At 36.5% G+C, this 25,236-nt stretch overlaps 1 protein-coding gene across 7 annotated transcripts in view; it reads left to right on the top strand.

The window, feature by feature from the left end:
• TBC1D5 (TBC1 domain family member 5) overlaps positions 1-25,236 on the top strand; it is a 450,518-nt gene that overhangs the window by 302,727 nt on the left and 122,555 nt on the right. The gene's annotated exons all lie outside the window — the stretch shown is intronic.

The raw sequence follows: 25,236 nt of genomic DNA, 5'->3' as shown, positions 1-25,236 counted from the left end.
TTGGCTTCATAATCTGCAGAGCCAAGTGCAAAATAAAAATGAATGGCCTCCTTTAAAAAATTAGTCAGAATTTTAAAATGGCACTGCAGCAGATCATTAAACCAAGCATTTTAAGAAGTATAGGGTCGCACAGGTCATACACACATGGAGCCAGCCCCAAACCCAAACAATCCTATAATCTTTCCATTTTATTGTATGGTCTTCTGTTCTACCCTCAGAAGTGCATTTTGAAAAGTAAGTTCAATGCCCTTCACAGTGAACATAATATATTAATCTTCTTTAGCCACATAACTCTGTAGCAAAAAAATAGGGAGCTCCCTAGATATGTGTGTGTGTATTTGTATGTATTCATTCAGTGGCTTATAAGTTGAGTAGGCAAATTACAAAGGTAGCACTTTTAATAAATATAAATTAGTTATGCAGTATTACAGACAATAAAAGGATCTTTTATATTAAAACAATAGAACATATCTGTGAACTATTAGGTAGTTCCTTGATAGATATTTCTTGCAAATTCCATCTCTCAATTAGGTAGAACATGAAAAATTGAAAAGATATCATTGAGATGTACATAGTAGATGCTCAGTAAATATAAATTCATTATTTGAATTACAAAGAATCTCAAACAAGTCAAAGGTTTAAGACCAATTTATTTAGTCTAAAGTAAAAAATATCAATGAATGTTTTCTTTATGTCCTCATGTTGTACAGACTCGTTCACTTATAAATATTGAGCTCTCTTTATTCTCTGGAACTACTAAACTATAATTTAAGAAGTCTGATTTCCTGTTTTTAATGATGCTTGTTTTCATTTCTGTGACTTCAGCTTGGCTTCATCATTGAGAGCAGCTTCATCATTCCCACTTGAATTAAGAAAGTTGTGGGTAACATGGGTAATTGGCAGCACTGTAGGTTATTAATGAATTGTAATTTACACTTATAAGTCTAGCTAATATGTTTGTGTTTATAGACATAAAAGTTTCTTTTAAAATAGCTATTAACAAGGTTAGGACATTGAGGCCAGTTAGGAGGAAAGAAATAATTGGGTTGTTATAGCAGGGGTCCTCAAACTACGGCCCACGGGCCACATGCAAATACAAATATTGTATTTGTTCCCGTTTTGTTTTTTTACTTCAAAATAAGATATGTGCAGTGTGCATAGGAATTTATTCATAGTTTTCTTTTTAAACTATAGTCCGGCCCTCCAACGGTCTGAGGGACAGTGAACTGGCCCCCTGTTTAAAAAGTTTGAGGACCCCTGTGTTATAGTATAGCTGAGGAAGAGGAGAGAGTAACTATGTCTTATTATCACCTTAAATATATTGACTTTGTATATTTTCAACTACATTTTATACTTTGATATAAATAGAATACATAATAAGCATCTGTGGGATATGCAATTAATGTCACTTTTGAGGAAGGACCCTCATAACACACTTGGGCTTTGACATTTGCAAATTATGAGCTCTTTACGACACTCATGGGATAAATTTCATATCTCCCAAATTTTATTGTACATCTTCCATTTCCCCTTTTTCTCTAATTTCTGGATTAGCAATTGTTTCGCTGTGGTGGTTTATAATAATTTAATTGGCAAGGTTCTTGGTTATTGATAAATAATCTGCTTAATTTTGTGAAATAATTTTAAAATATTTATATCACAGTGTATTTGTTCTAACACATCACAGTATAATTATGTATGACTACTAAGTTTTTTTAAACGATATTTGAAATATAAACATATGTTAAACAATATAACTTTTAGTCATTAAAGCAGTGTAATTACCTACCTTAAAAATTCTCTTCCAACAGTTTAAGCAAAAAGCTTCCTATTCTAAACACAGTTAATGATTGAAATATTTTTCTTTTCAATGAGTTTTATCTTATACATTTAACTAGAGGCCCGGTGCACAAAAATTTGTGCACTCAGCCCAGCCTGTGCCCTCTCACAGTCTGGGACCCCTCAGGGGATGACCACCTGCTGGCTTAGGCCCGCTCCCCGGGGGATTGGGCCTAAGATGGCAATCAGACATCCCTCTGGCAGCCCTCAGGGGATGTCCACTTGCCAGCGGGGAGCAGGCCTAAACTGCAGTCGGACATCCTTAGCACTGCTGAGGAGGCAGGAGAGGCTCCCACCACCACCACTATACTGGCAGCCATCACCCTGGCTTGTGGCTGAACAGAGCTCCTCCCATGTGAGAGTGCCCTGACCACCAGGGGGCAGCTCCTGCATTGAGCATTTGCCCACTGGTTGTCAGTGTGTGTCATAGTGACCAGTCATTCCCAGTCCTTCTGCTGTTAGGGTCAGTTTGCATATTACCCTTTTACTATATAGGATAGAGGCCTGGTGCACAGGTGGGGGCCAGCTGGTTTGCCTTGAAGGGTGTCCCTGATCAGGGTGGGGGTCCCGCTTGGGTGCCTGGCCAGCCTGCATGAGGGGATGATGGCTGTTTGCAGCTGGTCGCACCCCCTTTGGGGGGGGGTCCCCACTGGGGTGCCTGGCCAGTCTGGGTGAGGGGCTGAGGGCTGTTTTCAAGCTGGCGGGTGACTGAAGTTCCCAACCTCTCCTTTTTTTCTTTTTTTTTAATTCTGGGATTTATTTACCTTCTGTGGCTGTCACTGGAGCTGAGAGCTGGCTTTAGCTCTGAGGCTCGGCTCCAGCTCTGAGACCTCGGCTGCTGAAAGCAGGTATCTGGGGTTGTTTGGCTTCTATAATTGAAACACTGTTGCAGCTCCAGCTCTGACGGCTGAAAGCAGGTTTCTGGGGTTTGTTGAGCTTCTATAATTGCAACATTGTTTCTTAGAGTGCAGCTCAGAGGCCAGCAGCGGCAGGCGGGGAACCTTGGCTTCCTCCTTCACTGGAGCAAGCAAGCCTCCTGTTCGCTTCAGCTGCCTGGCTGCCGGCCACCATCTTGGTTGGCAGTTAATTTGCATATCTCGCTGATTAGCCAATGGGAAGGGTAGTGAAGTTACAGTTAATTACCGTGTTTCTCTATTATTAGATAGGATGTATAAACCAGAATGAGGGATTAGAAGGTGAAGATCCAAAGATAATCTTGTCACCCACCACTGGGTATTCCCCCAGGATTACTCCTGTTAAAAAAGCTGAGTATGTTCCCTTCTATTTGAATAATTATCATGATTAAGAATTATGGGAAGAATAATAAATTATTTGAAATAATTATTAACCATTATTAATATTTATTGAGTATTTTCTGTGGGCCAGGATCATACTGATGGCTTTACATAGATTATTTTATTTATTCTTAGAACACATTGGGATAGGTATTGCTATTATCCCCACTTTTTAGATGAGGAAATTAAGGCTTATAAAGGCTTATTTACCACCTACCAAGAAGCTGAGCCAGGCTTTGACCTTTCAAGCCTATATTCACACCCTAATATGATTCAGTCTATGAGTATGGTAGGAAACTAAGGCATCCACAGGGATTGTGTTAGATTGGATTATAAGCCAAACTCAGGGTGACCAGATTAGCAACAGAGACCAGGAAGGTACAAATCCTGGAATCAGAGGAGTCTTGTTACTGAGCAGAAGCCAGCCACCTATAGAGGAAATAGTAAATCAAAGGCACTGGACAGCCCAAGGCCCATAGCCATGCCAAGGCAAAATGTACATATGTTTTTATATGAAAATTAGACTGGCAAGCATTGTTAAGAGTACTTATGTCTGAGAGGGAATGATGGATGGTGTTTATTTTCTTTATACTTTTTGTTACTTTCTCAGTTGTCTCTATTGATTATAAATTGATCATATAAGAAAAAAATGTGAGGACATAAGTAAGAATGCACTTAATTATTGTTAATGAGTACGTTATGTCAACATCCACAAAACTGAAACACCTTAAAGGTATATTTGAACCATTGTCAGTAATCTTTGAAGAATTACGAAAAATGGAGGACATGGCAAGAATGCTTAATATGAAATAACTCTGTTTTAGCAAACTGCAGTACTGTCAAATGTATTTACCTTAATCTCTGACAATATATTAGAACTTTAAAAAAATAGATAAGTCCCTAGAAGGGAGATTTTTATGTGGAACTATCATGTACTTACCAGAACAGTTTGGACAAGTTAGAGCTGCGTTTTTTTTCCTATCAAATTACCAGATTCGACAAAAACTTTTGACTGAATATTTTTACTTCACCACTTTCCTGTTATATTTTTTTTGCTCAAAATAGAAAATGTGCAGACTGAATGATATTACATTTAGGCTTGAAATGTAGTTTTATGTAACTGCCATGTTCAATGAGTATGGATGAATATATTGTGACCCAGGTGGAGTGAGGTATTTGACACCAGGCCATAGGGCTTTGTCATTGGCCCTGCACAGAATCCCAGCTTTTTAGGATCTGAAAGGTCACTCTTTTACCTACTTATGAAATGCTTCAATCTGATTTCTTTAATATCCATATAAAATAATTGAATATTTCGAACTTAGCAAATCTCTTTTTTTAAAAAAATATATTTTATTGATTTTTTACAGAGAGGAAGGGAGAGAGATAGAGAGTTAGAAACATCGATGAGAGAGAAACATCAATGAGAGAGAAACATCCTTCAGCTGCCCCCCTCACACCCCCCACTGGGGATGTGCCCACAACCAAGGTACATGCCCTTGACCGGAATCGAACCCGGGACCCTTCAGTCCGCAGGCTGATGCTCTATCCACTGAGCCAAACCGGTTTCGGCACAAATCTCTTGTTGGTGAGTTTGATATCATCACAGGCAGCTAATTCAATGGCAGATTTCACACATCTCTCCACTATACCTCCCAGTATAATGTAACAAATATTTTAATTTGTAATAAATGTTAAGCATTTGTTCACAAGGAGCTCACAGTATTGCATAGAGAAAAAAAATGAGATTTGAAGTATACGGACTTAGATAAAATCATGGCTTGAATATCCCATTTACTATTAAAGTTACATCTATGTAGTTAGGGTAAATACTATGATTAGTCTAGTGTGATATATTTGTAAACAACATTATTTTGATATAATTTAATGATTAGAGTCATGCACAGTCTGCAGTAGGAGCACAAATATAAGGAACACTATATCAGGAATGCATTTGGCTGCAAGTAACAAACTCAACTAGCAATGGCCTAAACAAATGGTGCTTTTTGTTATTTTCCTAAAAAGTAACAAGTCTGGAGATAGGAGCTCTGGCAGTGGTTCAGTGGCTTTACAGTATGGAGATGTGCAGATTCTCTTGGCCTTTCTTCATGATTGTGGCTAAAATGGTCTCAGGATGCTGGGATTAAAGTTGAATTAAAGTAAAACAGCTAGACATCAGTTATTAGATCAGTAGGTAATTGTTCAAGGCTGTATATTTGTTCAAGAGGCTGGTGTCAACCTTATTTGCCTCCTCTGATCAAGCAAAGCAGAAACTCTCCCAGCAACCACCACTAACAGATGTAGGCTTAAATCTCATTGGTATCATGTTGTTAGTAATTCAGTTTGTCATATATATATATATATATATATATATATATATATATATATATATATATTCTTTCTAAAAACTTTTCATTAAAATTTGCTTTCTCTGATAAAAATAATGCTTTTATTTTCATTGTACTTAAATTATTATTTCTTAGGTATTTTTATATGATGTTACAGATGATATTTTTATACCACTGTACCTCCTCCAAAGGGTTCTGATTATGACTTAAACTGCAAATGGCATGCGTAGCATTAAAAAAATTCCCAAACTTTAAAAACATTTTAAAAGATTTTTTACTGAATTTTACTTAAAATCTTACTGAAATTAAATGTTATATTACATGAAATTTGTTGGAGAAAATATTGTAGACCTTTTAGAATAGATAATTGTTTTAATAGAAATAAGCCCTAATTAGGAGGCATCAGAAACAATGTAAAAATGATTAGGACGGGGGAGAAAAGAATTAATGACAGGCTGAGAGATCACACCTATGCTGAGTAGGTTCAACTTTTATTAAAGACGACTTCTGACCTAAATAAGTTAATGGGACTTAAACTATTAAAAATACAGCTAGTGAAAACAGTCAGAATTGTGAACACTGTCAGAATTCAGCCAGATCAGTGGCACTGAAGAGAACCAGAGTTCAGCTCCTCTAGTGACCAGACCCCAAGTATGAAGATGGTAAATCTCTATGCCTGGGGTGGGAGGAATGGAGGGAACAGAACTACAAATGTATTTTTTTTACTTTATTTTTGTATCTTTTTTTCATATTTTTATTTATTTCAGAGAGGAAGGGAGAGGGAGAGAGAGAGAAACATCAATGATGAATTATTGATCCGCTGCCTCCTACACGCCCCCCACTTGGGATTGAGCTCGCAACTTGGGCATGTGCCCTTGACGGGAATCAAACCCAGGACCCTTCAGTCCACAGGCTGACGCTTTATCCACTGAACCAAACCAGCTAGGGCCAAATGTATTTTTAATGGGTAGAATTATATAATGTTGATATTTGGTATGTATTGTAGGTTTACTTCATTTTAATTATCATTTTATAATGAAAAGGTCTTTATTTTATCTGAAACAAGAACTATTCAGAAAAAATACTTATAATATATTTTATCTGTCCCTTCTTACAATTGCTGAACTCTTCATTCATTGCAACCCAGAACTTGAGTGCAGGTACTGCATTGCAATGGATGCTTGCAAAAGTTGCATTAAAGTAAAATTAAGATTACCTTCCTTATAGGTTTGCCATGTGGAGCCTTCTATTTGCATAGTACCTTAAACGGTGTCTGGCACATAGGAAACATTTTCAAAGTGTTCATTAAATTAAAAGAAAATAATGATAAATCATAGCAGGGATCATAAAATTCTAGTTAAGATCTCATACTTCTAAATAATAATAAAAATGATAAATAACATTATTTCTTTAAATTGAAAATTAATCGGAAATGGTTATTTCTGGAGTTCTGAGCCGCCATATAGCAAATGCCTTTTGCTTTGGTGTAGCCCATCAATACCTAGCTGTCTTTCTGTAGCTTGATCAGCTCTAGGCAGGAGGGTGCCCTGCTTCTTGGTATTTAGAACGACAGTGCCAAATCAGGGTGGACCAGCTCCTAATATGATTTTCCTTTTATCTTTGACTTCACTCCTACACTTTTGTGGAAAATGCAGTTTTAAAACAGTAGTAAATGTGAGGTGGTGTGATCAGTTAGTTGGTCAGAAGTTTGTCCCTTGACCTGTTAGATTTATAAGTTTTCACATTAAGGAAATTTGATTAAGCTGTGTATGTCATTTTCTCTTAGCTTTTTAAGTTTATATCTTTTACTTGATTTCATTAATGTAGGATGATTGGATTTTTTCAGTTTAAAATTTTTAAGAATAGAACTGTTTTAAGCCATCATTCCTTCAGCATTTGCTTTATTAAACACCTACTGATGTCAAGCAGTGTGCTCTATGTTACACCACTTGGGTATTTGAGAATTATTAATGGAACAGGGAGTAGCCTCTATAGAAGGCTAGAGAAGAACCCATCGAAATAATTTGTGTGGGAGTGCAGATTTTGAATCAGCAAGTGGAAAAATCCTCTACCTTCACCCCAAAGTTTCAACAGAGGCTCAGCAGTCCCCAGCTTAGCTTATCAGAAATCAACTAAAGAGAAATGGTAAAAGGAGAGAAATGGTCCTATCCCTTGGACTGCAAGCCAGCTATCAGAAATTTTATGGATGGTTGCCTTGTGAATGAGAGATTGGACAAAATGGCAAATAAATTCCAATATCAAATTTGCACACAAATGACTACATTCATTTCCATGAAAACATGATCAAACCAAATGCTTTAACCAACAATGATTAGTTTGTTTAAGCCAGCATACCAGTGTTTTTATATTGAAAATGACTGTGGTTCTTCAAAAGCATGGTCGCTTTAATAAGTTAGACACCTATTTTAATGAAACATTACTCAAAATACTTCTGGAATTCCCTTTTTGAAATTATCTTCATTAGCAACCTGTTTCATGGCAGTATAATAAAATAATTTTTAAAAAAGCATTTGACCCCAAAGTATTACCTAACCTCATTTCCTCAGGTTGTTCATCACATGTGGCTCTAATTAGAAGTGTTAGTTACTTACATGAATAAAACTCATCCTCAGAACACACCGCTGGGCTTCCATGGGAGGTATACAAAAAGCCGAACAAGGCCTCTGGCTCTGAAAGAATAATTTACCAGACATTTTGGTACCTTTGCTAAATAAAAAGAATAAGTTTCATTGTTTTCCAGTCACAAGTTGGATGTATTTTATTCTGGATGTGTAAAAAATTGATATTAAGTATTATACAGCAAAACCCAAACAACACACTTGATCCTACTTGATGATAAACATTATGTTCTTCAATACAACTGTAAACTGTGGATTACCTAAAAGAGAATCCATTCTGAGAAGGCTGTCTTTTCCTACAAGGTCCCAATTCACCCAGAGACATATTGGAATGAATTTTTATTTTCTACTTGATCTATTTTAATTGGCCACGGCCTGCAGCAAGTTCATGCTTATTCTTAAAACAATTGGGAGCATTCAGGAGCCCTAAGTACCATTAATAGGACAGTGCGTTTGAAGGACCTTGGAAACTGATAGAGTAGGGTCCTGGCCCCTGTAGCAGCCATAGAACCAGCTGAGCCAATAAACTGCCATACCTTCTTTTGAACATAAGCTGGAAGTTACAGGATCTGGGGACAATTTGGTAGAGTTCTATAAAAACCTTGGCTTATCAGAAAACAACTAAAAGGAAATGGCAAAGCGAGAGAAATGATCCTGTCCCTTGGACTGCAAACCACAGTCCAGTTGGCCAGATTTGGATTTTCAGCTATTGCCCAGCTGGTGAACAGTTCAACACTATTTTAGGTCATGTGATCCCATTGTAGCCAATTGCATGGCTTGGCAGACAACGACATAGTAAATATCTATTCACACAAATTGTATGCATACTGCATATGTCCATGTGCATTCTCTGCTTGCCTGTATTGATGATAACATACCCACATAGATAGAGGGATAAATTGTGTATAGAGGTCTGTACCTGGATATTTAACACAGTAATTATGTACTTTGATTCCTTCTAAGAAACAGAATGGTAGGAATAATCTAGTTAAATCCGTTTCTATGGGGATTTTTTGACTCCTTTTTTCGTATTTTCTCTAGTTGTAAAAATTACAGTGATTACACATCATAAAGCCTATCTGTAATAAAACGCATCAGCTGGCCAAGGTTTTCATCGCTCACTCAATAATCCATTAATACAGCAGCGCTGCCCAGGCATCTTTATAATACCAACTCGGAGGTAATTTTAATCAGCTAGACCAGCTGGTATTTAACAGCAGCTGCTGGAGATGCCACAAATATACTCAATAGCTGACATCTTTATTTGCAGTTTTTCAAGGGGAGAAGAGATTCTCCTGTGGTTACTGGTATTAAGCATTTAAAAGTAGGTGTAAAGTATACAGGGGTTTCTACCTAAATGAGAAGGGGAGGGATTAATGATAAAACAAAGGTGATAAATTCTATCAGGAGGACAGGTTTGTGAATGAACAAACTGCTCAACTGAATAAGAACACATTGGCTTTAGGTGGACTTCAGACCTTTTTTCCTAGTTACATTTGCACTAATCTTGGCTATCGCTAGCACTAAAATTGTAGCCTGCTATGTATAGCATCCTTATGTCCTATACTGGATTTGTAGTGGCCTTCCTACTACATAAAGCTGTGAAAAATAATTTGATTATGTGAAAGAGTGATCTGTTAATATGCACATGGTCTGTCTCAGCCCCTGCATGCCTTGGCTTTCTTTGTGTTATGAATATATTTTCATTAATGTTCAATTTTGATTTGTAAGTGAAAGGAATCATCATCAATGTGTACTATCTAGTAGTAAATACAGAATGCTATTTCACATTGGTGTGTATGAACATGTGTGGGGGAAACAGGCTTCGGCAACATGAAGTTAACAGTCACAAACCCATTATAAATAAAAATGTAATTACACTTGGGGGAGCTTGGCTTACAAAGCTCAGAAATCCATAATGGAGCTTGCTGGTAGTAAATGCCTGATCTGTTTGCTAAACTCCACTGTTCCCAGCCCCTTTCTCATCTTCTTTTAGCAAATACTTTGACATCTCCACTGATGAGAAATTAGTAAAGAGAGCTGACTTTCCGATTGATAAAATAGTTGGCCTTTGTCTCTGGGGTGAAAATCTTACTTTTGGTTGAATGACTAAAAGAGAAGAATTAGAGTAAAATAGGAAAAATATAAGGTATAGTGAAAAAAACAAAGGTTTTTCAAGACATTTACTTAACTACCACAGATATAGATGACAGCTTTGAATACAGATAGTTGTGTATTGAACTTACTAGTGATATAAATGTCTGATGCTTATGTGAACAGAGGTGAAGTGGTTTTCATCTTCATAGAAAACTTCTCATGTCATTTTCTCGAAGACTGATTTCAAAATTAAAGTAAATAGAAAATAATAGAGTTATGGGCCTTGCACACTTGGTATAGAAATAGTTTTGTTATTTCTGACTCCTGTAGAGCCATCAAATGTTCTTTTCTTATGCTAATAGTCCCTGCTGGGAAATGAAGCATTACAAACCCCTAAAAAAGTGAAATGTACAATCAAACGTTCTTTTCTTATGCTAATAGTCCTTGCTGGGAAATGAAGCATTACAAACCCCTAAAAAAGTGAAACGTATTACATGTTACGTGTTCTCCTGTACTAAATTATCAGAGGTTAGCAGAAGCCGTTGTCCTACCAAGTCTTCTGCAGGCAGCTCCATTCATCAGTGCCACCACATCTCTTTCTTTCAGAGCCAAATAGTGATCTGTCTGTGTTGGACTGTGATTGATACTTAAAATTAAAATCCACTGACAGAATGGATTACGGAGATAGCAATTTGAATTTAAAAATTACTTAGCAAGCATTTTTCCTGTTATTTGTAGTGAAAACAGACTGTTTAAGTTTGTTTAGCGTGTTTGACAACAGACAGGTTGATATATTGCTGGGCACAGCGGTGGGTTGGACTTGAGTGGTATTAGCGCTCGGTGTTTTGATTAATGGTAATTGTTTCCATATGAAAAGGCATGTTTTACGTACAACTCATAGTTCTGGAAAACAGAAGTCAACTTGCAGGATCCATAATTACCATTCCGAGTTAGCATATAAAAAGGGCAAGAAGCAGCAGCGCTGGAGTAGCACAGTAGGATTTTTTTCTTTTGCTTTGTATTGTAGTTAGAAACTGTTCTGTATGTCAGAATATAAATCTTCTGTTATTTATCTTTTGTCCAGTATTTGAAGTTGATTTATGACACATTTCTGTATGCCATAATTTAGTTGGAATCCTATACCAAGGTGAAATTTCACCTGTCTCTACAGTAAAAGGAACTGTAAAAGGAACCCTAAGCAACCTACTGAAGTATAGATTAAAATTTTTCTTCCTATTTTTCTCGTCTTGCTCTCATTTTAAAAGAATGCAATTTAGAAAACAATTAGAAGGTTTATTTGAACAATTCAGAGATTTCTGTTGCCAATTTAAATAAAACATTTTACATATCGTTAAGGTACATAAACCCAGGGGAAATAAAAGCTAATTTTTATTTGGAGAAAATAAAACATGCATTAAGGACAAAGTTTTGTCAGCTTAGAAGCTGTCAGAATAATGCCCTCATAACACCTTTCACTCTCACCTGTAGGTCTGTACACATATGTGAATAGATGCACGTATACTTTTTCTGTCCACAAAGTGCATAATGCTCTGCATTTAGGCTGTCAATAGGTAGAACTTGACTTTAAGTGAGTGTCCTTACCTTTAGCGTGAACAAAGAAACACCATTTGCACATAAGGACTTGAAAAGGAGTGGGAGAAAATGTCCTTACCCTATGTAAGCACTCGTGATTTTAAGACTGTGAGACATTTTGTAAATGGGAGGTAGTGCTAGTTTTGGGGTTCGGGTAATGTGGTAAATGCAATCAGAATGTTCGTAAAAGAGGCATAAATGACCAACATGTTTGTGAAACCAAGATGAGAATCAATATTTGCACAACAACCCTCCCCTGCTTTTTTTAAAGGAGCATAGCAATTCGAGTTTATTGGGTAATTTCCTAACTATTAACCCAGGAAACTAAATATATTTTAAAAATAAATATATTTTAAAAAAATTATTTTAAAAATAATTCTGCTCCTTATAGGAGCAGAATTTTAGGTTTATATTAATGTTAAAGCTTTGACATAATTAATAATATATGCCTTTTATATAGCTTTTATGTAAGTCATGTTCTTTAATATGTTTGGGAAAAGGATGGGAGGTGAAACCTGCCGTGCAGAGACTGTGATGTTACTGTCCTATTTCAAAGGGAATGATCCTGCTCCATAGTAGCCTGGATTGAAATGCCATTTGTCAGGTTGTTTATTCCAAGCAAAATTAAAATTAATAAATGATTGTGTAATGCACACCTAAGTCTTTGACACAAAAATAAATATAATTTTTTTAAAAAAATTATTCCTTGTAGTTAACAACCATGTATCATTGTGGCATCTTTTATTGAAAGGAACTTTATTTAAGTAGCATAAACTTGTTGGATGGGCTTCAATTAAATGATGATTTGTTAATGCAAATGTGTAGCGAATGACGGTAGTACATCTGTCTCTTCATCCATAGGCCATTACTGTGCAGCGTTAGCACATGATTGTAAAAAACGAGAAATCATTATATGCAGGTAGTACATATTCAATCAATTCTGACCTTATGTCTCTGGCAAAATAAAAAAAGTATCAATGTAAATGACACTGAATCTGAATAACAAAAAGCAGCTCTTTGACTCTCTGTGACTCAAGCTGTTAGGTGATGTGAAGTGACTGCTGTTTGGGATTGATGGTTATTGGTGGCCCAGTGGGGAAAGGCCATCACTTTAATTCTTTGTCATCCCTCCCATGCACTCCTCTAACCCAAATTACATTTTAAGTTATGTTTTCTTCTCTTTTTTTAAAATGTTACTTTCAAGGGTGGTCTGTGGGATAGTGTGAGAAATGGGTGCCGATGACCACCAGGCTGAGCACGTTAAGCAAGCAGTGACAATTAATACAACAACAAAAAAAATCATACAATTAGCTCCAGCTCCATAAGTGTCTAATGAGCCATTTGTCAGTCTTTTGGTGAAATAAACTACTCTATCTTAATTCTCCACTCTTGCAGCAAATAAATAAAAGTTATGAAACACCCGGGCACCAATAAAATATAATTTATTTCACAGGGCATGACAGAATTCTTTACATATCTAGAATGAACATGTTATTTACAAATGACTTGTGATACTCATATAAACCACGGATCTGTGTGCTAACTGCTTTCATTAGAGAGATATGCATTTTTTTCTGATTGTTTAATCATTTAAACGTATCATTACTCCTAAAGGCATGTGAGTTAAAGTGACTCCTCCTGGTGTGATTAACTCATGAGGCCAAAAAGAACCTCAGAAATGAGCTATTCTGCAGCTGAAGACATTAAGAATTTACTGGAAAGGACAAAACAATAATTTTCATTGGGGAACCTCTCAGCTCTCTGCTGATTATCTTCCTGCCCTCATTTATTTTTAGGAACCCCAATCTCTCGAAAGTTTTTCACCACCCCTGTGTACCACTCAAACAAAACCACACTGTAAGCTTTTTTCACTTGTATTTTGTACTAGCTTAAAAGTTGTAATCACCATACTGTGAAAATGTGAATTGAAAATTCACATTAAAGCCCTGGCAGGTATTGCTTAGTAGTTAGAGCATCAACCTGCACAGCGAACAGTCTCAGGTTCGATTCCCTGTCAAGGGCATGTACTTGGGTTGCAGATTCCTGGCCCCATTGGGGTGTGTCCAGGGAACCAACTGATGTAGCTCTTTCACTTATTTCTCTCCCTCTCTCTCTCTCTCTCTCTCTCTCTCTCTCTCTCTCTCCCTCCCTCCCTCTCTCTCCCTCCCTCCCTCCCTCCCTCCCTCCCTCCCTCCCTCCCTCCCTCCCTCCCTCCCTCTCCCTTCCCTTCCTCCCTCCCACTCTCTCTAAAATCAATGGAAAAAATACCCTTGGATTAAAAAAAAAATTCACATGGAAAAGGTGCAGTATCATTGAAATTAAACCATAGATATTTTTAAAATAGCAATTGGCTGTTTTAAGTAAAAGAAAAATACACAGAAGTTGTTCTTCAGAATGGTATAGACAGTGGTTCCTGAGTGTTTAGCCCCTAGACCAGCAGCATCTTAAAGGTTCTGGTTAGAAATGCAGATTCCTCAGTCCCTACTGAATCAGAAACTGTAAGCGGGGTCCAGGAATCTGTTTTCATAAGCTCTGCAAGCGATTCTGTGAGCCACTGATATATCCTGATAAAGTAATTGAAGCAAAAATAAACACATGGTAATGAATCCCTGATGTATATACTGAACCCGAAAGAAAGCAGACAGCTTTCAGCTTCAAATAATTTCCAGGAGATCCAGCTCATCTTGTTTCCAACCCTTCTTGGTTGGTTCACTACTACTTTTACCTCCTCTTTCTCTTTCTCTGTTTTAATACACTTTCTTTTTCTACCCATTTTGCAAGGCAATGATAGAGTTTTCGGGCAAATTCCAAGTTATGGGTCTACCATTATCATATTCCTATTAACCAAATGTTTTAGTTTATAATTTGGGAACCCTAGTATTTAATGATTAGTATTTTATTTCACCTTTTAATTTTAAACTTATTTCAAAACTATTAATACACAGTTCACTTAGGATGAAGAGAGCAGGTGTCTTTCAGTGCCAGCCTGGTGAATCCAGGAAGGAATAATAGGCAGAATCTCTGGAATGAGTCATGTACCCCAAGTGTCTGATGTGGGATCACTAGGACTTGATGCTTTATACCTGCAGCTGGAATGATTAGCTGTTGTTGCCAGTAGCTGTAGCTTGACCCCCAAAATGACACCGAGTCTAAAGTGGAGAGTGGCAAGTGAAATCAGAAAACAGCCAGGCAGAATTTTACTAAAGGTGAACTAGAACCAATGGTAATTGTAGGCAGTTTTGTTTCAAAGGCATTTCTGTGTCCCTTGCTACTCAAAGTGTAGTCCATGGACCAACAGCACTGCCTCCCTTGGAAGCTCAGTGGGAGTGCAGAACCTCAGGTCCCACGCCAGGCTAGCCCACTGACTAAGAATTCACATTTTAACAACATTCTCAGGAGATTTTCATGCACATTAAAAATAGAGATTCACTTGCTCAGTATATTAGCAGGCAGGGGATTAGGTGAAAGATTGACGGTGAAGGCATATAGTTAAGCAATGTCACTCTTTTATATAGAGATGAATTCTATGGGGCTGTGATAGTTCCAAGGGGGTTTTCAACAAATGCACAATGCTATTGCAGTTATAGGAGGAATTATTTTATTGGCCTGACTTACTTGATTTTGGAATAAATCCAAAATGGAAATATGAAATTTGATTAACGATTTTAAAATTTAAATTTTATTTGTCTTTTCCCCTGAGGAGAAGTTAGAGTTCAAAGTGATATTATAAGTGTGAAAGGGGCTGCACCTGATGAATAATTAAGATTTAAATCTAAAGTCTAAAAAGAAATCTGAGCTTAGACTTTCTTAATTTGGTTTTTAAAAAGTGGTAAAAAGGGTTTGGATCTTGACATTTTTAATTTTTGTTCAATTTATAGTTAACACACAATATTACATTAGTTTGTAGGTATATAATTGTCTAATCACTATGTTGTACACACGAAAGTAACATAATATTGCATGGTAAATCTAGTAACCATCTAACACCAGACATAGTTACTATGATGTTATGGACTATAGTCCCTGTGCTGTATATTACACCCTTGTGACTTATTCTGTAACTGACAGTTTGTACTTAATCCCCTTCACCTTTTTCGCCCAGACCCCAGCCCCCTCCCATCTTGCAATCATCAATTTTTTCTCTGTGTCGGTGAGTTGCTTCTGTTTTCCTTTTTTCTTTTTTTTGTCATTTGTTTTATTTTTTATATTCCACATATAAGTGAAATCATTACAATATTTGTCTTTCTCTGTCATACTTTTTTCACTTAGCATAATATCTTCTAGGTCTATTTATGTTGTCACAAATAGAGAGTAAAGATATACATAGATTTTGCTGTAAAGCTTTTTTGGCAATGTTTATTTATGATACTGACAAACTCTATAAGTTTAAATACTTAAAAATAGTTCAATAGATAATTGTATGTCCATACAATGGAATAATACTATTAGCCACTTTAAATCACTCTTTAGAGATGCATATTTATTGACATAGAAAAAAAGATTATAGCAGAATACACATATAAAAATATTCTTATTATAAAATAAATGTGTTTATATTTTATATGTGCATGGAAATAGAATTGAAAAGCTGTAATCCAAGATTATTCTGGGGCTATGAGATTATGGGTATCATTATTTTCTTCATTTTGCTATGCTTTTATTTTCTAGCTTTTCTAAGACAAATACAGATTACTTTTGTAATAAGAAAAAAATCATTGTATATGGTCAATCTTGACATTAACTAATTATGTAGAAAAATACATAAAATCAATTATTTTAAATATAGGTGAAACATTTCCCTTTAATTTAGCACTTATTGCGTGCTGGTGCTAACTAGAAATATACCTCAAGGAACTCATCATGGTGTATAGAAGAACTTAGTCCTGTAAATAAAAGACGTGTGAATCGGAATGATTTGCAGAGGAAGGTATGAAGGTCATGAAGGTAGTTTTACTGGGAGTTTAGAAAAATGGTTATCTGTGCTTCATGGGAGACAAGATGCGGGTCCAACAAGAAGAGATACTTGATAGAGGTTTTTGAAGGAGTTCCCCCATATCCAGTGAAGAGGCTGAGCATTTTTGTCTTGTGTAAAAGTGGTGAGGAAATCGTGACTTTGTAAGTGTGCAATTAGGAAAGACTAAAACTAAGGGGAAGTGGCCATAAATGAGTCTCAGCAGACAGGATTTTAGATGCTATTCTAAAGTGTTTATCGGATGAGCACCGCAGGACAGAATTGATCAGATTTACCTTTTAGAAAGATCTGTCAGGCAGCAGAATGGGCCTACATAGCATGGCAACCCAGAGGCAGGTTGGAAAACGGGTGGAGTGAGAGGCAGGAAAGATAAGTTCTTTGGTGGTAGAGTTTCAGAGGGAAGGATAACTTACAAATCAGGCAATGATGTATCTTGACAGTCAAGGATTGGAGACAGGAGAAGGAGGGTGTAAGGGCTAAGAGCTTTTAACTCCACTCCCAGATGAAGGAGGAGAGAGAGGTTGGGGAGGGAGAGGGGTACAATAATGAGCTCTGTGTCAGGTAAACTAAGTTGGAGTTGCCTGTTCAGATCTCTGTACTGTTATAGTAATCTATTTTGATTTCTTACTGTAATTTTCAGCTTGAGTATTTATTTTAGAATTATTTGTAATGTTCTATTAATAACTTTCCAGATTTACAGGTTTAAAGATTTTATTATATTTTTATTTTTTTAAAAATATCTTTTTATTGAATTTTAGAGAGAGGAAGGGAGAGATAGAAACATCAGTGATAAGAGATAAACATTGATTGGCTGTCTCCTACATGCCTCCTACTGGGGACCAATCTCATAACCTGGGCATATGCCCTCACCTCTTGGTTCATGGGTCAACACACAGCCACCGAGCCACACCAGCCAGGCAAGGTTTACTGCATTTATATACCTTTTATTAGAAGGCACTATAAAATAGTGATTCAGAATATGAGTCAGCCTGCCTGGAATTGAACCCAACTCCACCCCTTTGTGTGCTTTAGAAAAATAACTTGCATCTCTAAGCTGCAGTTTCTCACCTGCCAATGGGCACGATACCTTTAAAGAGTTCAGAATTACATGAAATGTTACACGTAAAGCTCTTAACATAGTAATCAGTCATATAAATGTGAGCCAGAATTATTATGACTTAAGACAAAATGTTTTCTAGGAAAATCATTTCTAAGAGAAAATATTTATTTGCACATTTTTCTAAAATTAAGTTTAATATATTCACTATGCAAAACAATGGAAATCTGTAAATATTAATGTGACATTTTCCAAAACTTACAAATTGCAGAGGCCAGTGCCTGCAGTTCAGGAGTTTATTTGCAAGGAGGTGACACAGTGGTGGCTGATAGCAAAGAAACAGCAGGGCAGGTGCTACAGTTATGGGTAACTGACACAACTGTACTTGAGAATTAGATGAAATGGTTTAGATCACTGGGAAGGTAGCTGGTTCCTCTCTGTCACTCGCTCCAGACTCCATCCGTCCCCTCTCTCTAATCCCGCTGCTCCTTCAGCTCTTCTGGGAAGTGTGGAGAATCCAAAGGACAGTGCTCCTAAGTCTCTAGGAGGTGTCGACTGCTCTTTTGTTACAGTGACAGACTTAGCCTGTACTTCCCATTTGGCCATGTATGTGCTTTCCTCAGTTCTCTTAACTTCAATGCAAATGTCATGCAAAATATAGGTGGAAATACTCTGCTGCATGGTGTGTGTATACATATAGCTTTTAAAATATCATTTACAGATTTCTACATGTCAATATATATTCATTTCTCTGAATTACAAACCATGGAAATATGTAGTGCAGCATAGATGACCAGTTATTACTGGTCAAATTCTTTCCTTCAAGTAGTTTGTTTTGACACATAAGTCACTAAGTGGTTTTTCAAAGAAAGTTTAGCTTGATGGGTCGTCACATAAGCCATTTGACATTTGTCCCCAGTCAAACCGGATGCCACATGAAAAATTTACTCAGGCAAGAGGCTCCTAGGAATAAACAGTTCTCTAGTGTTGCTCACAGGGGACTCAGCAAGGTGAGCAGAACTTCAACTTGTCACGGATGCACTGTTCTGACAAACATAAGTAGATGCTAATGGCTAAATCGTGACAGAATAAAGTCCCACAACCATATGGCTAATTGCCACAACAATATCTTCAGTGTTATTAATCAAGTTTTCATAGTGTGCCATGATAATTGGAATAATTAGAAACAGCATAGGCATTGCTTGTCTCCACCACACAGTTGCAGACAGGGACCTCAAACAACCACAACTGCACATTCAATACTGTACTGTTTAGTGCTATCTTCTCCTCAAAAAATATTTTGGTTAATTAATGAATTAACTGCTTGCCATTGGTGTATTGTGTGAGCTTCTGTAGAGACATAAGTATCTAAAAGAAATCACCAAAACCTCTGTGTATCTATTTAAATAGGCAGTATTCCTTTAAGGCAAGAATAGAGATCTGCCCATAGTGGATCTCTTAGTTTGAAAGATGCATTCATTGTACACTAATTTGGATGATGGACATTAATTTTTTGGTCATATATTTCCTGTTTTAGCTAATTTAGTTAAGAAAATGAGGAATTAGAAAGCAATTGAATAAATTATAAGATGTAAGTATTTGCATAATTTGTTTCAGGCAAATACTATATAGTAGTGCTCCCAAAATGAATTATTATAAACATATCTTTCAATTATGGATGAAGTAAATATTACCATTTTTAATATCTCAATTGAAACTTATATTTTCATGTTGCTAATATTGAAATATACTCACTTCAGTCCTTTATAAGCTAATATCCTTCCCTTCATCTTAATGGCGAAACAAGAATTCATTTGTGTTTGGCACGGCGCTCTAATAAGAAGAGGGCTTCCCGCTTGCTCTGCTCTGTGAGGAAGTGACCGAACAGGAAAGACAGAAGATGAATGGTAATCCGCAACTTGGTGCAGAGCATTTAGGCAAATAGATGAAGGGAATGGCTGTTGTAGGTGTCTGTTGTTAAACAGCTTGTCTGATTATTTTCAGTATCTACGTTAGGGATGGGGAACCTTTTTTCTGCCAAGGGCCATTTGGATATTTATAACATTATTCTCAGGCCATCCAGATTATGTACTAAAAAATTAGCCTGCTATATTTGGTCAAACATTTAACTAACTCACCCCAAATGCCTTGACAGGGCCAGACCAAATGATTTCTCAGACCTTATACGGCCGGCCTGTGGGCCGGATATTCCCCACCCCTGATCTCAGTGATATATAAGTAGTCATAGTTTTGAATTCTGTGCCAACTTAAATTTTGTTACCCTTACTTTTTTTGTCCCATTGCATTCTTCAACTAGAGATCAACATTTCTTTAAAATTTTATATTTACTGGTATCTTCAGTTAAAAAGTATTTCAAAATTCCCAAAATAAAAATAACTAATAAAAATAATATTTTATTATAACTTAAAATTACCTCAGCCAGAAATGGTTGCTTTATTGATCCCTGAACTCCATAAATTTTAAAACCACTGTGTTACTCATTTTCTTGTATTGAAATGAGTTGTCTCTTTTCCTCCCTTCCTTTGCCTCTGTAGGGATGGAGTGAGAGGCACAGAGTAGAGATATATTAGGAAAATTGGAAGTTGGAAGTAAGAAAGCAAGAAAATGGAATTTTTATCTTTTAATCAACTTAATTGATGGTTATTTATTCACTTTGTGGATGAAATGACTTAGAACTTTTACTTCTTTATCTTATTTTGTCTTTTTACTGCTCATTAGCTAGAGGTGGTTGGGGAAAAATGAAACTATTTTGGTACTCATTACCAGTTATAAAAAATGATGTACAGGAAATTTTTAAACCAATGTCTAGCATGAAGTTTGGGTTACATGTAGATTTTATTTATTTATTTATTTATTTTCCTCATTAAATAAAGTATAATTGTATTTTTCATTTAAACTTTCAGTTTATCCTTTGTATCATTAGGATGCTTTTGGATACATACTACAGGAAACCCTACCTTGACTGGCTCAAGCTTTAAGGAACTTAATTAGTTCACATAACTGAAGTCTAGAGGGACTGCAACTCAAGGGCCTCAACTAAGGATACGTTTTTCCTGTATCTTTTCTATATTAACTTCATCTTCTTAGGGCTTATGTCTTTGTAATCACAAAACATTTGTACTATTCCAGATGGAGAAAGAGAATGAAACCTTTTATCATTACAAAACAATAATTTCTTTCAGTCCAATTGGACCAAATTAGATCATGTGCCCACCCCCCGACCAAGATCAGCTCTCAAGGAGACCATCATCTCCTGTTTGCCTTAGACTAATTGGGGTCATCATTAGAGTAGTGGTTCTTAAATGGTGGCTTCTGGACTAGCAGCATCAACATCCCCTGGGCATTTGTTAGAAATGAAAGTTCTTGGGCCACACCTCAGATCCACAGAGTCAGAAACTCTAAGGGTGGAGCCAGCCATCTGTTTTTAAAAACACTCCAGATAATTCTGCTGCGTTTGAGAAACACTGACTCTAGCTATCAACTTCCTTTTGAATAATGTTGGGATAACAAGCAGGACTGAACTACATCAAATTTGTTTAGGAAGGCATAAGCCGGGATCGGCTCTTGGTAGGCAATTACCCTCCCTGTACTATAAGACTAAAATAACTAAATATACCTTCTCTCTTGCAAAGTTATTTATATGTGATGCCTCTTACATCACTTGCAATGAAACTCAACTATTCCCAAATCTTTTCCTGTTAAATGTGGCAGACAATGCTGTTTATCCACCTAATATCCATTTACCCTTGCTTTCTTACTAAAATAACTCTGATATAGAGGTCATTGGACTTTTTTGTTGTTTTTGGAGTGATACTATACCCACTTTCAGTTGTACATTGTGACACAATTCTAACCAATCATATTTAATCTCCAGTCAGCTGCTGGGTGTCTATGCCAAAGATTTGCTTCCCTGACTTAGGCCCCCAGCCTTTCCTCTTATCACTGTAGATGCAGAGCCATTTTGCATCTATGAGAGAACGCCAAAGAGAATTTTAGAGGCTTCAGCTCTGACATTTTTAATCTGCAGAACCAAAACTTCTGGTTGTATGAGACAAAAATAAACCTCATCTTTAAGACACTGTTTAGGTGGGGTTTTTTCTTACTTGCAACCAAATGCAAGTCTAACTGATAAAGTAACATAGTATAATTCTTTTCATAAATGGAGAAGCATGTAGCTTTCCTGTTTCTAAATTCTTTCCTCTGTTTTATAGACCTTACATTCTGCTCATCAAATAAGTCTTTACAAAGCACTTGGCGTAGTGGCTAAGCTCATACACATACATTAGGCTTAAATCTCCTCTCTCTATATCTTACTAGCTATATTTGGCAAGTACTATAACTTCTCTGAGCCATAGTTTACTCAAATGTAAAATGAGAATAATAACACTTCATTTTCTGTTAAGGGGATTAAATATGTTAATGGATATACACCATGAGCCACAAGCCTGACACATTGTAAGCTCTGAAAAATGGTGGCTATATGTTGCTGAAGCCCAGTGAAGATGAAGGTGATTTATATCTGTAAAATATAATGATCAGCAGCATGGGACTAAGGGCATAGGAAACTAGAAGTCAGCATGAACCTTATTTTGTTGCAATACTTATTGGAGCATTTTATTACCAGGTTTTAAAACTCTTCTTAGAAGTTCATTATGCCAAAATAAGACCTCCAGGAAATATGAATATGCATTTTGTTTCTTCTGTCTAGGTAACACTTCAGCTCTTTGTCTTTGGGGAAAATCATCACTTAAATTCTCCAACATAATAGCTGCAATCCATCTGCACAACTTGATACTCTTTAAAATTCACACTGGATTCTGTGTAGACTTCTTAGCACATAGGTCATTGTTTGTATTCTTAACTCTAGCAGTCAGGACCCATGCCTATTTAATTTGTGTTCTTCTGTCTTTGAAACAATTACATGTGCAAGTAGGCATTACAAATACCTTTTGCTGGTAAAGTAGAGCAATTATCGCCAAGGAATGATTTAGTGTTTTCTCCGTTTGAAAGTTATGGCTCTGCTAGGTGGAGTCCTAGGTGAGCCTTTTCACTATAATTTAGAGTCATTTATTACACTGCTGTCCTGGCCACTAGAAAGAGCCAATGAGATAGTGAATGGATTGGCGCAAGTTTCCAGCATTATGGAAATATCAACTCATGGATATTGTCTATAAAATATACATGTTGTGATCTTCAAACCTTCTATCTCCTGTTAATAGTTATCTATACTTAAGTGACAACCATATTTTTGATTATTACCTTTCACTTTTTGACCGAAGAAGACTATCTAAGGGTCCATGTCAGATAAGATCATAACTTACCAAGATGTGTTTAGTAATATAACCACTAAAATAATTAACAAAATTAATATTTACTATTTTTTAATTATCATGTAAGAAATAATTGCTTATCTTTGGGTATATGTACTCAGATTTTAAGGCTTTACTAAATTTACATCTTTGTCATCTTATTTTGATTGACAGGATATATGGATAATTAAAGGTTTTAGTATTATTTCTAAGCTGACTGGCTTATCTGTGCTTTATCTGTAGATTTCTACCCCCTAAAAATGTTTGCTTTAAATACACAAAGTCAGATTAGATTGGAAGGAATTAAAAATTACCAACCTCAATTATACAATTTAATATGAGTCTCAGAAGAGCTTGAAGAAAATAAAAGAAGGGCAGTTGTCCCTGGTTCTGACTCTTTTCTGTGTAATTCTCTAGAAATACAAAAAAAAATCATTTATGTTGAGATTTATATCAAAAGGTGACTTACCCAGGACTCAGTGTTTGGATTTGGCTAGATCTTAAAGTGAATGGCCATATCCTACAATCTTTGGAATGAGAAAGGCATATTTCCTCTTGTCAATGAGGTTATATTTAAGAAGACTTCAGCTTTCTTTAAAGGTGCCAATTACGAAATAGGAAGAGTCTTTGGTTTCATGGGCAGGCAGTTTTAATCCTGACCCCAGCATTTTCAAAGCTCTGTAAACTTGGGCAAGTTACTTAACCATCTTAGAGCTGCAACTGCTTTCATCTGTAAAATGGAGACATATATTCAAAACAAGTGTCTTCAATAAATGTTGCTTCCGCTGTGAATCACCAAAGTCTATACATACTCCAAGAATTAGCATTAATTTGAATTTCTAAAGCTGATTTAGATGATAAGTAGGAAATATTCCCGCTAACCTCCAGGTGGCTCATAAAGTCACTATGCTTTATGAAACAGGTAGTATCTGCCTGTACTTGCCAGTTATTCTCTGCATCCTCACCTCCAGCTTCCTACTCTTATGGTCACATCTGGAGTCTTTTTTATTTCCAGTAATTGTACCACCTCAAAAACTTCCACCTCAAACATGCTACTCTCTGACTTGACTCCATTCCTTTCCTTATTGTCTCTCCATTTCCAGCTTGACTTCTAGTCCATTTACCCCACTGCCTTTCCATTGTCATTTAGTCCCTAATTGCCCTCAACTCCCCAGTTCATTCTTTGCCCCCTAAATTCAATTACTCCATGCATTTATGTGCAATACCCTTGTGCCTCCATCCCTCTGTTATTTGACTAGCAGAACACAAACCCTATTCCTGATTGTAAGTGAGCAGCTGAAAATGGCAGGAATAAAACAACCATGCTTACTGAACTCGCTTTCTCTAGCTTGAAGGGAGCCCTCAGCACTAACAACCCTATTGTATCTCCTGTCTATAGCCTATGATTAAAAATAGAGAAGTTAAAGATTGGAAATTGACTAGGTAGGAGGATGAAGGGTTATAGTTTTTATCTTTGAAATGTTTATTCCTGGATCCTAGAGTGCCTCTTTAGAAGTGAGGCGTAGGATCTGAGGACTGTGAGACAAAAGGTGCAGGCAAGAGGTAACACAGGACACTCACTGGACAGAGGCATCTGGAGGCCTACTTTCTGGAGCCTAATGTGTGAATTGAACTGTCCATTTTTATGTTTAGAAGTTTAAGGTCTATTTTTGTGACCCATTTTCTAAAATTGAGTTTACAACCACTTTCTGATGTTTTTCAAGTTAACTTGTGTAGTTTTTTAGTTGTTGTTTTTGATCCTTCATGAGGTCAAGGGTCACATTTTTTTTTGCATGTTTGTGCTTCTACATTAAGTATTGATGAAAAGTAAAACCAACAAACTCCCATAAATTAAGGTAATCAAAAATCACTTATTTAAAAATGATCACTTTTAGATCAAGCCTGTTAAGGTATAACATCTGTTAGATATAGCTTATTTAATACTGAGCATCAACGCTATCTCCTTATTATTTACACCCAGTGTAGTGCTGTGTAAAGGTGTGTTTGTTATATAAGTCCATTATGTTCATGGATGGCTTAGTGGAAGCTTAGAACAGTGATTCTGA

This window comes from Myotis myotis, unplaced genomic scaffold (genome assembly GCF_014108235.1).
Source record: "Myotis myotis isolate mMyoMyo1 unplaced genomic scaffold, mMyoMyo1.p scaffold_m19_p_13, whole genome shotgun sequence".
NCBI classification, from domain to species: Eukaryota; Metazoa; Chordata; class Mammalia; order Chiroptera; family Vespertilionidae; genus Myotis; species Myotis myotis.
This window is presented reverse-complemented; position numbering and strand designations above follow the sequence as displayed.